This window comes from Chlorocebus sabaeus, chromosome 8 (assembly GCF_047675955.1).
Source record: "Chlorocebus sabaeus isolate Y175 chromosome 8, mChlSab1.0.hap1, whole genome shotgun sequence".
Lineage (NCBI taxonomy): Eukaryota > Metazoa > Chordata > Mammalia > Primates > Cercopithecidae > Chlorocebus > Chlorocebus sabaeus.
In genome coordinates, this window is record NC_132911.1 from 50,895,800 (window position 1) to 50,908,191 (window position 12,392).

At 39.7% G+C, this 12,392-nt stretch overlaps 1 pseudogene; it reads right to left on the reverse strand.

Annotated features, from left to right (window-relative positions):
• Positions 1-219: 219 nt before the first annotated feature.
• The window catches only part of LOC103237680 (uncharacterized), a 35,808-nt pseudogene continuing 23,635 nt past the window's right edge, over positions 220-12,392 (reverse strand).

Sequence of the window (12,392 nt, forward strand, 5' to 3'; positions counted from 1 at the left end):
TAAAGGGAAAAAGAAAAATCTACCAAGCAAATATATAACAGAAAAAAGTAGGGGTTGCAATCCTGGTTGCTGGCAAAACAGACTTTAAGTCAACATAGATTTTTTAAGAAAAAGACAAAGAAGGGCATAGTAAAGGTCTATATGTACAACCAACACAAAAGCACCCAGATTATAAAGCAAGTTCTTAGAGACCCTTCAAGATGTTAAGTTAAATGTTCTTCAATGGTCATTACCTTTATACTGCATTTGTTCAGTATTAAGCCTCTGATATTGAACACAGTATGAGGACTTGTTAAAGGCTTTTCCACATTTTAAACTCTTGTGGAGCTTCTTTCTAGTATGAATTCTCTGATGTCTAATGAGGTGTGAGAATGAGCAAATTGCTTTGCCACATTCTTCACATTTGTATGGTTTCTTTCCACTGTGAAATCTCTTATAATTAGTAAGGTCTGAGAAGCACTTACAGGTTTTGCCACATTCTTCACATTTGTAATGTGTCCCTTTCATATGAATTATCTTGTGTTAATAAGGGTTGAGGAGTGGGTAAAGGCTTTGCCACATTCTTCACAGATGTAGGGTTTCTCTCCAGCATGAATTCCTTTATGTTTACTAAGGGCCAAGAACCATGTAAAATCTTTTCCACATTCATTACATTTGAAAGGTTTCTCTCCAGTATGAATTACCATCTACAGGCTTTGTTACATTCTTCACATGTGTAGGGTTTCTCTCCAGTATGAATTCTCTTATGATTGGTAATATTTGAGAAGCACTTAAAGGCTTTGTCACATTCTTCACATTCGTAGGGTCTGTCTCCAGGATGAAGTCTCCTCTGTCTAATAAGGGTTGAGGAGAGGGTAAAGTTTTGCCACATTTTTCACATTTGTAGGGTTTCTCTCCAGGATGAACTCTTTTATGTTCAGTTACGTTTGAGAAATTTGTAAAGACTTTGCCACATTCTTCACATTTGTAGCATCACTCTGCATAATTAATTCTCTTCTGTAGAGTAAAATCTGAGAACAACCTACAGTCTTTGCCACATTCTTCATATTTGTAGCATTTCTCTATGCTAAAAATTTTCTTTCATTCAGTGAAAGTTGAGCACAAGTCAAAAACTTTGACATATTTATTACATTTACAGGTTTTGTTATGGGTAGCTGACAAATATTGAGGAAGGCCATTATAACTTTTCTGTCTCTTGTAATTACTCACACTTTGGTAGTCATTCCATATTTTATCAGAATCACTTTTTGAAATGAATCTTTTATGTCATGCTCCAGCAATATCTTTGCAGTAAAATGAAAAAACGCCAACTGAAGAAAAAAACATAACAAAATTTCTCCCTCATTGGACTCAGGTGAATACACTTTACAAGTATATAATTATACAAAGCATATGAGGAATCTGACAATAAAATACCACAGCCTCTAATTCCTTTATAGACATATAAACCTAACAGAAATATACGGACAAAAATGCCTTTGTGAAAAGTCTAAGAACCAGATAAGCATTTGCAGGACCCTAAGTGAGCAAAATGCCAAGAACCACATATAGTGTATTGTAAGTGTTTCATATTTACCCTCCACAGCCATTCTTTATCCTATGATGACTTTAAATGCGTGGCAGCAGGTGCCTGTAATCCCAGCTACTTGGAAGGCTAAGGCAGGAGAATCGCTTGAACTTGGGAGGTGGATGTTGCTGTGGGCCAAGATCATGCCATTGTACTCCAGCCTGGGCAACAAGAGTAAAACTCCAACTCAAAATAAAAGAAAGAAGAAAGAAAAAAAATCAGAATATTTTTTAACTAAAAAATACACAAATCCAGAGACAATGCCCATAGAACAGGCTTGAGAGACTCCAAGAATCTCTACCCTAAAAAGTTGGTATCATATTTCCACAGACAAAAGCCACTTAATAAAGATTTTGATATGTGGCTTTTTATTATACAAATTGCAACCTAAGATTACAACATATACAAAATATAAAGAAAATATGGTTCAAAGATAAAAATGAATATCCAGAAATCAATTATAAAAAAATGAAGATTTAAAAATTACCTGAGACACTTTGAATTAAAATCTAGATTTTTTTTTTTTTTTTTTTTTTCAGACGGAGTCTCGCTCTGTAGCCCAGGCTGGAGTGCAGTGGCCGGATCTCAGCTCACGGCAAGCTCCGCCCTCCAGGTTTACGCCATTCTCCTGCCTCAGCCTCCCGAGTAGCTGGGACTACAGGCGCCCGCCACCTCGCCCGGCTAGTTTTTTGTATTTTTTTAGTAGAGACGGGGTTTCACCGTGTTAGCCAGGATGGTCTCGATCTCCTGACCTCGTGATCCGCCCGTCTCGGCCTCCCAAAGTGCTGGGATTACAGGCTTGAGCTAGATCTATTTTTAAAAGAAAAAATAAGTTACCCTAAAAAATCAAAATTACCATCTCAATGATGCTTAATGAGTAAATGGAAATAAAGAAAACGAAATGAAATAACAAAAATGAAACCAAACCATAAAATAAAAAGCATAAAAAGAAATAAAAATTGTGGAGTATGAGTACAAAAAAGAATAATATGCACTTCCACATTAGTAAAAAAAAATAAGTAAATCAAGAAGTTCAGCAAATTTCAACTAAGATTAACACAAAGAGATTTCCAAGAAGACACAACATAAGCAATGTATTGAAAGTCACAAAAAAGTAGAGAATGTGGAATGCAGGAAGAAAAAAGAGATGTGTTATTTATGTGCAAGCTTCTGCAAGATTACCAGTAAATTTATGAACATAAATCTTTCAGGAAAGAAGGGAGTAGGAAGCCATAGTTAAAACACTGAAAAAAAAAAAAGTCTAAGCAAGAATACTATATCCGGCAAAAGTATCCTTCAAAATGAAAATAAAAAGCTAACTATATCATGACCTATATCAAGATCTAACTATTCATGTTTTCAAGAGACTCACTTCAGATCTAATAAAAAAAAGACTGAAAATGGCAGGATGAGAAATACTTTCCATGCAAGTGTTAACCAGATGAGAGAAGAAGAGGCAACAATTTATTAGTTGAAAACTGTCTTATTTCATATTTTTTACTTTAAGTCAAAATTCACAAGAGAAAAAGTAGGACCTTCAATTATAGTAAGAGGGTTCATTTACTGAGAACCTATAAATATATGACATTTTTCCCAAACACATAAAGCAAACATCGACAGAACTGAAGCAAAAATGGATGGCAATATGATAATGGAAGGATACATCAATATCCCACTTTTGGTAATAAATAAAGCACAATAAAATATGAATACAGGAACAAGAAACTTGAATGGACTGTACAATAATTAAACCTAACAAATGTATACAGACAACAGAATACGCATTATTTTCAATAGCTCATAAAACATTTTCCTGGATGGACCACCTGTGACACCACAAAAGAAGCCTTAACAATTTTTTAACTGAAATTTTACAGACAATGTTTATAGCCCAAAAGGAATGGAGATAGAAATCAGTAACAGAAGAAAAGTTGAAAAATGCAAAATGCAAAAATTAAACAGCACACAAGGTTCAAGAGATTCCCCTGCCTCAGCCTCCCGAGTAGCTGGGACCACAGGTGTGCATCACCACACCAAACTAATTTTTTGTATTTTAGTAGAGATGATATTTCATCATACTGGCCAGGTTGGTCTCAATCTCCTGACCTTGCCATGCACCTTCCTTGGCCTCCCAAAGTGCTGAGATTACAGGCATGAGCCACCATGCCCAGCCAACAACACACTTTTCAGTAAGCTCTTTTTCAAGGGTTGGAAGATATAATATTGTGAAGATTTCCACGCTGCTTAAAGTGACCCACACACTCAACAAGCCCTTTTTCAATTTTAAATTTTAGTTTTCTAAAAATAGAAAAAAAAAACCTACACAATTACATAAGATCTCAAGGGAACATGAAAAGCCTTACAATCTTTAAAAAGAAGAAAAATATTGGAAACATTACATTTAACAATTTACAAACATAAAACAAACCTTCAGTAATCAAAGCACTTTGGTACAGGTATAAAGGTAGAACACCAAAGTAATGAAACAGAATGCAGCACAGATGTAAACTCTTCAATAGAGAGGAGAGACATAGCACCTAGGTTTTGCATTCAGCCTTATGTCACAATTCCTTTGGTAAGTAGGATGCAAGCGAGAGAGAAGAGTTACATTACCTAGATACTAGTTTCAGTGATATTTCAAAATGCCTTCTGGGGGCAGGGCACAGCCTGGAGAGACACATCACCTAGCTTATGGGCCAAGAGATGTGTGATAATATCCCCTATTGACAGGGCCCAGGCAGAAGAGTCGTATTATGATTATTACCTAGCAATATGTAACAATGCACCCATGGAAAGGAATTTCAGCCAAAAAATCTCAACATCTGGGTACTAGGCCCAGTGATATGACACAATCTCCTCATCTTTGAGGGTGACACCTTTAACTTTTAGCTCAGCATGTATATTAGAGTCACAGTCTCACATGTGTGCTGGGCCAGTGTAAGACACTCTCTGCAACATCTGAGGGCTGTATAAAACCTGCATAAGAGTTGGAAACCTCTTTGAGGCCTACGTGTTTGTATGCGCTCACAATCTCACATATTACCCTAAACCCAGATTTGATAGTCAACATCTCTCCTATACACAGGGTTAAGAAAAAAGACCACTTATTATGTCACTGGGCTGCTTCCAGAAATGAGTCACCATCCCACCTGTGGCCAGATACACATGTAAAAGTCACAATTCCAACATTCTACCATATTCCCCTGTTAGACTCAGGACCTTAAGAGTGGGCACTGTAAATGTAGTATGGTGACAACTTTTAATTTCACCTGGGTATGTAACAGAGAATCCCAATCTGAACTTTTTACTGGGCCCTGTTATGAATCTCTCTACCACCAAAGAGTTTATACAATATAAGTTAGTATGTCATAATTCCATTTGTGGGTAAAAAAAAGCTACGCAGAAGGTTAACGTCACTTAGCTGCTGTGCCAAGCAATATGTCATGATATCTTCTCTTGGCAGTGCCTAGCAAATAGGTTCACATTAACTGAGGGCTGGAGCAAGCAATACAATACAAACACATCTGGAAGAAACCCAGCAAAGTGATGAGAGACAAAACACCTACAAAATGGGCCAAAGATATGTCAAAATACCTTCTGTGGCTCTAACACAAACAGCAGAGTCACATCATTAGGGTGCTGGGCCAAGCAATTTGCCACAATTACTTCTTTATGTTATGCATGACCTAGGCAGAAGAGTAACATCACCCAGGTGCTGGGCCCTGAAATACAGCAGAAGTCCCGTTTGTGGGCATTTTCATCAACAAAACAAGAGTCACGTTACCCGAGTGCTGGGTTCATCAATATGTCACAATCTTTCCATTGTAAAGGCCCAGACAGAAGAAGAGAGTCACATCACTTAGATCATGGGCTCAGAAATATGGCCCAATGTCACCAGTAAGCAAGGCTCAGGCAGAAAAAGACAGTCATATCGGTCAAGAGGTCGAGACCATCCTGGCCAACATGGTGAAACCTCGTCTCTACTAAAAATACAAAAATTAACTGGGCACAGTGGCATATGCCTATAGTCCCAGCTACTCAGGAGGCTGAGGCAGGAGAATCATTTGAACCCAAGAGGCAAAGGTTGCAGTGAGCCAAGATGGGGCCACTGCACTCCAGCCTGGTGACAGAGTGAGATTCCATCTAAGAAAAAAAAGAAGACAGTCATATCTCCTAGGTTCTTCTTTAGTTATATGTCACAATTTAATATGTGGGCAGAAAACAGGCTGAAGAGCCATGTCACCTAGTACTGAGTCCTGAGATAGTCACAAGTCCTCCTTAAAAAAGGACCCAGGCAAGAGAGAAACATTACCTAGGTGCAGGTTCTACCCATATGTCACAATGCTACATGTGGTCAAAGCCAAGCAGGAAGTCACATCACCTAGGTGATAGGCCCAGAGATATGTCACAAAGCCTTCCTTAAAGCATGGCCCTGGCAAAAGAGTACCTTTGTGCCTGGCCTAGCAATATGTAACTATTCAAGCAGGCACATCCAAACAGAAGAACCATATCACCTACATGATAGTCCCTGTGATACATCAAAATGACCTCTTTTGGGCATGGCCCTGGCATAAGAGTATCATCACCTGTGTGCCTGGCCTAGGAATATGTCACTATTTTGCACTTTGTGCAGGGCCCAGTCCAGAGAGGAGAGTTATGTGTTGGGAACAGGCCCCCAAAATCTGGCCATAAACTGGCCTCAAAACTGGCCATAAACAAAATCTCTGCAGCACTCTGACATGTTCATGATGGCTATGATGCCCACGCTGGAAGGTTGTGGGTTTATCAGAATTAGTGCAAGGAACACCTGGCCCACCAAGGGTGGAAAACTGCTTAAAGGCAGTTTTTAAACAACAAACAATAGCATGAGCGATCTGTGCCTTAAGGACATGCTCCTGCTACAGATAACTAGCCAGACCCATCCCTTTATTTCAGCCCATCCCTTTATCTCCCATAAGAAATACTTTTAGTTAACCTATAATCTATAAAAACAATGCTTATCACTGGCTTGCTGTCAGTAAATATGTGGGTAAATCTCTGTTCAAGGCTCTCAGATCTGAAGGCTGTGAGATCCCTGATTTCCCATTTCACACCTCTATATTTCTGTGTGTGTGTCTCTAATTCCTCTAGCACCACTGGGTTAGGGTCTCCCTGACCAAGCTGGTCTCGGCAAGTGGCGTCCATTGTGGGGGCTGGAATCCAGGTCAAAGGGTCACCAGAGTGACGGTTGGAGAATGTGGAACAAGCTGGAGGACACCCGAGTACTCTTAAGGAATTCCAATGGTAAGAAGGGGAACTGGGAAGCATCAGGGTAACAATGGGACAAGTGTGAGCTCTGGTTCATTCCACCTTGGAACTTTTTCACACTGATGATGATGAGGAAGGAGAGTATAGCAAAGTAATAGAGCAGGTTTGTTTGCTAGGTAAAGTTAAAGCAGCGAAGGAAGAAGAGGTTCATCCCTACCCTTCTGCACCCCCTCGTTATTATTTTGAAGAAAAAGAGTGGCCTGACCCTCCAGATCTTTCTTTTCTGGAGGACACTGGGAAAAAGTAGTTTCCCCAGTGACTGTTTGAGTGGTGCCTCAAGCAACCACTCTCAGTTCTATTCAGGCAGGAATCCAGCAAGCTAGACAAGAGGGTGATATAGAGGCTTGGCAGTTCCCTGTTAGAATACACTTCCCAGATCGACAGGGAAATATTATAGCTACATTTGAGCCTTTTCCTTTTAAATTACTCAAAGATTTTGAACAAGCTATTCATACTAAAATAGAATGTAGAAAAAATCAGTGAGTCAGGCCACCCGATAGGGGAAAAAAGAAAACTGCTGGGCCTGAAATATGTCCAAAATGTAGAAAAGGAAAACATTAGGCTAATCAGTGTCATTCTAAGTTTGATAAAGATGGGAATATGATTTTGGGAAATGCTATGAGGGGCCCATCCTGGGCCCCATTCCAAATGGCCATTTCTGGCTCAGCCCATTCCTTCACCCCTGTACAATATCTGTCCCCTGCCACAGCCAGTAGTGCCACAGTAATTCTATGCTAGTGCCACATAGTGCCACATAATTCTATGCTGCACAAAAGTTGTGAGCCTTCTGCCTGGGGATCCCCTGCAAAAGGTCCCAATAGGAATCTGTGGACCCTTGCTGGCGGGGACAATTCCCAATAGGAATCTGTAGACCCTTGCTAGAGAGATCTAGTTTAAATTTAAAAGGGGTACAAATACAAACAGGAGTCATTGATTCAGATTACAATGGGGAAATTCAAACTGTTATATCTACTTCTGTTCCCTGGCAAGCAAAGCCAGGAGAGCGCATAGCACAACTCCTGATTGTGCCGCATGTGGAATGGGGAAAAGTGAAATTAAACAAACAGGAGGATTTGGAAGCACGAATAAACAAGGCAAAGCAGCTTATTGGGTAAATAAAATTACTGATAAATGTCCTACCTATGAAATAACTATTCAGGAAAACAAATTTAAAGTTTTGATAGATACAGGAGCAGACATTTCAATCATTTCTCTATAGCACTGGCTGTCCGCGTGGCCAATTCAACCCACTCAATTTAACATAGTTGGAGTTGGTAAAGCCCCTGAAGTATATCAAAGTAGCTATATTTTGCATTGTGAGGGGCCCGATGGACAACCTGGAACTATTCAACCAATTATAACTTCTGTACCTATAAATCTATAGGAAAGAGATTTATTACAGCAATGGGGAGCACAAGTTCTAATTCCAGAACAATTATATAGCCCTCAAAGTCAACATATGATGCATGAAATGGGTTAAGTCCCTAGTATTAGACTAGGAAAAAATTTGCAAGGTTTGAAAGAACTGCTTCAAGTGGATAGACAAAGTTCCCACCAAGGTTTAGGATATCATTTTTGATGGTGGACATTGTTAAGCCTCCAGAAACTATACTTTTAAAATCATTAAGAGATAAAGCAATTTGGATAGAACAGTGGCCGCTGAGTAAAAAGAAACTGGAGGCTTCAGAGGAATTAGTTACTAAACAATTTAAAAATGGGCACATACCTCCAACAATTTCCCCTTGGAATTCTCCAGCTTTGGGAATTAAGAAAAAATCAGGTAAATGGAGAATGTTAACTGACTTAAGAGCCATCAATTCAGTTATACAACCTATTGGAGCATTACAGCCACAATTGCCTTCTCCTGCAATAATTCCAAAAAAAAATGGCCTTTAATTGTCATAGATTTAAAAGACTGTTTCTTTACTATCCCCTTAGCTGAGCAAGACTGTGAACAGTTTGCATTTACAATTCCTGTCATAAACAACCTGCAGCCTACTGAGTGTTTTCATTGTTTCACAGATGGGTCTAGTAATTGTAATGCTTTTTGTTCTGGATCAAAAGGTAAAGTTTTCCAGACACCCTATACTTCAGCTCAAAAAGCAGAGCTTGTAGCTGTAATTGAGGTATTGACTGCTTTTGATATGCCTATTAATGTGATTTCTGATTCTTCATAAGTGATTCATTCCACACAGTTAATTGAAAATGCTCAGTTATGATTTCACACAGATAAACAACTTATGACTTTATTTACCCAATTACAAACAGCAGTTAGGAGTAGAATGCATCCTTTTTACATCACTCACATTAGGGCTCATACACCTCTTCCAGGACCTTTAACTAAAGGGAATCAAATGACTGATTTCCTGGTAACTAATGCAATCCGATAACAAAAAGTTAGAAAATAGGTCAAATAATAACTTGGGGTAGAGGTTATGCTTGTGTTTCTCCAAGACTGAATCAACAGCCAATTTGGATGCCATCAAGACACCTAAACCCTTATCATGAGCCAGATGCTGAGGAAAAGATTCCACGAGGATTCTGAGGATCCCCCAATTACAACCATGTCGAGACTGACACCAAGGAGGACCCCAACTGTCATGAGCAACACCCATCAAACACAACCACCCACCTGGGGACAGATCAAGAAACTGTCACAGATGGCAGAAGAAAAACCTGAGAAAAGTGGGACAGCCAGTCACAATGAGTAATTTAATGGTAGCTATGATATTGATGATCACCATTGCCATGAGCATTCCTTAAACAAGGGCTGGCACAGAGAACAATTATACTTATTGGGCATATTTATCAATCTTGGCTGGCAATAATGCCTAGATGTAATCACTCTATGACACAGTTACACATGCTTTCTGGTCTCAGTATTTACCATAATAAATCTGCTCCTGTAATTGAGGCATACCACCCTCAAAAATCTATTTGTAAACAGGATTGGACCCAGTTAGAAATAATGAACATACTTGTTGAGGAGGATTACATTACAGAACAGGCAGAGGTTATGCACAGCAATTCCTATAGAATCATTATTGATTAGTCTCCTAAGGGGATATTTAGCTTGAATTACACCTCTCAGTCTGCAGGCCACGGCCACACTATGTTCGGCTGGTCTGAACAAAATGAACAGATGGTAGAAATGATAAGAAGTACGGCAAGAGTTCCTATTATCTGGAACCATGGCAGAATAGTGGCACTTCAACCTCAAATGATATGGCCCTTTGTAGGGGCTAAACACAAGGATTTGTGGAAACTATTAACAGTTCTTAATAAGATCAAAATTTATGAAAGAATAAAAAAAATCTAGGACACTCTACAAACTTGTTTCTGGATGTTACAAAATTAAAAAACAAATATTTAAACCATCCCAGGCACACCTGACCTTAATGCCAGGAACTGGAGTGCTTAAAGGAGCTGCAGACAAATTAGCTGCTAGTAACCCATTAAAATGAAAAAAAAAACACTCAGAAGATCTGTGATTTCCATAATGATTGCACTGTTAATCTGTGTTGTTTGTCTTTGTACAGTCTGCAGATGCAGATCCCAACTCCCGCAAGAACACTGTGATGAAATGCCTTTGTTGTTATCACTTTGCAAATCAAAGAAGGGGGACATGTTGGGAACAGGCCTCCCCCCAAAAAAAAATCTGGCCATAAACTAGCCCCCAAACTGGCCATAAACAAAATCTCTGTAGCACTCTGACATGTTCATGATGGCTATGACGCCCACGCTGGAAGGTTGTGGGTTTACCAGAATTAGTGCAAGGAACACCTGGCCCACCAAGGGTGGAAAACTGCTTAAAGGCAATTTTTAAACAACAAACAATAGCATGAGCGATCTGTGCCTTAAGGACATGCTCCTGCTACAGATACCTAGCCAGACCCATCCCTTTATTTTGGCCCATCCCTTTATTTCCCATAAGACATACTTTTAGTTAATCTATAATCTATAAAAACAATGCTTATCACTGGCTTGCTGTCAATAAATATGTGGGTAAATCTCTGTTCAAGGCTCTCAGATCTGAAGGCTGTGAGATCCCTGATTTCCCACTCCACACCTCTATATTTCTGTGTGTGTGTCTCTAATTCCTCTAGCACAACTGGGTTAGGGTCTCCCCATCTGAGCTGGTCTAGACAGTTATGTCTTTTAAGTGATGGACACAGTGATATGTCACAACGATGTCTGTTGGCATCATGCAGGATAGAATGTAACGTCACCTAGGTGTAGGATCCAGAGATGTCACAATTCTTACTGAGGGAAGGGCCCAGGCAGAAGAGTCACATCACTTCAAAGTTGGCCTGGGTAGATATCAAAATCCCACTGGTATGCTGGAACCAGTCTGAAGAGTGAAATCACGCAGGTACTTGGCAAAGATTTGTATCACAGTCACAATGGAATAAAATTCTAGGCATTAGATTTACAGTACCACACATATCCTGTTTCCATGTAGGACTGTTACCTTCATCCAACTGTGATGGTAAAAGTCCTTATTCACAGCTGGGTGTGCATACGAAATACACAATTTCCTCTGTGTGCTAGACCTCGTAATGACATTCTCTGCACAACCCAAGGGTGTTACAAGATATGTGTGAGTGTTGCAATCTTCTGTGACTTTTTACCAGAAGGGAATCCTGGACATCACTCAAGTCCCTAAACCTAGTTACACAAGTCAAAATTTCTCCTATTGGCTGGGTCCATATATGAGAGTCATTATCATCCCTGTAAGCTGTGCCTAGGTATATGTCACCATCCACTCTGTGGGTATTAAACAGGCAGGACAACCACATCACATAAATCCGAAGCCAGAAATATTCCAGTATTCTCTTTGTAGTCAGAGGCCTAACAGAAAATTCACAAAACTTGGGTGCTAGGTCAAGCTCTATGGCATAATGCCCCTTGTGAATTGTGTCTAGGCAGGAGAGGAGAGCCATATTACCTAAATGATGGGCTCAGAGATATGTAACAATGCCTCCTGTTGCCAGGGCCCAGAGGGTCATATCATTTGGATTCAGTGTTTAGAAAGGCTACAATTACCAAAGGAAGAAGGGTACAGGCAGGAGAGGAGAGTCATGTAACCTAGATGATGGATCCAGAAATATATTACAATCCCCCCAGAGGACATTGTTAAGATAGCACAGTCAAATCACCAAGGTGCTTGGAACAGGTATTTGTCAAAATCAGATTTGTATGCTATACCTAGGCAGAATTATTAAATCACTCAGGAGTTGGGCAAAAGTATATGTCACAATTACACTTGTGGAAAGATTTAAAAATAAGAGTCACCATCTTGTACATGTTCCAGCTCCAGGCATATGAGTTGTTATTAGGCTTTTGTTAGGGTCTCAGGTATATGGAACAATATCACCTATGGCCAGAGAGAAGGCGAGAAAGTCACATCACCTACGTGGGTATGGGTCCAGTGAGATGTCACAATCCACCTTGCGGGCAAGAGCCCAACAGAAGTGTCACATCACCTAGATGCTGGTTTCAGTGACATCTCAAAACC